Here is a 366-nt window from a genome sequence, read left to right as displayed (position 1 = left end):
CCCCCCCCCCCCCCCCCGGTCAAGGCCCGTCCCACGTGAGCCCGTAACCTTTCACCCAGATTCCCGCCCCCGCTCCAGTCCCAAGAAGGGAGGGCGTCGGTCTCCCCTCGTCCAATCCCAGCCCACGAGGGTCGGCCGCCAATGCGCGTCTCTCTCCTGGTGAGGGGTCGTGGGGGGTGGTAAGGCCTCGCCCCGAGGTGGGTGTGTCCTTGCCACGTTCCATCCAATCTTATCCCCCGGGGGGCGGGCCTCTCGCTCTCCCGGCACCGAAGTGGGCGGAGCTCGTCCTCTCCTCGCCCAATCGGGTCCCGCGGTGGTGGCGGCTCCGCGCGGCTGTCTCGTGCGGGGGGCGGGGGGTGTCTCGGC

Source organism: Vombatus ursinus, unplaced genomic scaffold (genome assembly GCF_900497805.2).
Source record: "Vombatus ursinus unplaced genomic scaffold, bare-nosed wombat genome assembly UNPS02014804.1, whole genome shotgun sequence".
In the NCBI taxonomy this organism is placed as follows: Eukaryota; Metazoa; Chordata; class Mammalia; order Diprotodontia; family Vombatidae; genus Vombatus; species Vombatus ursinus.
Note: the sequence above shows the minus strand (reverse complement) of the source record.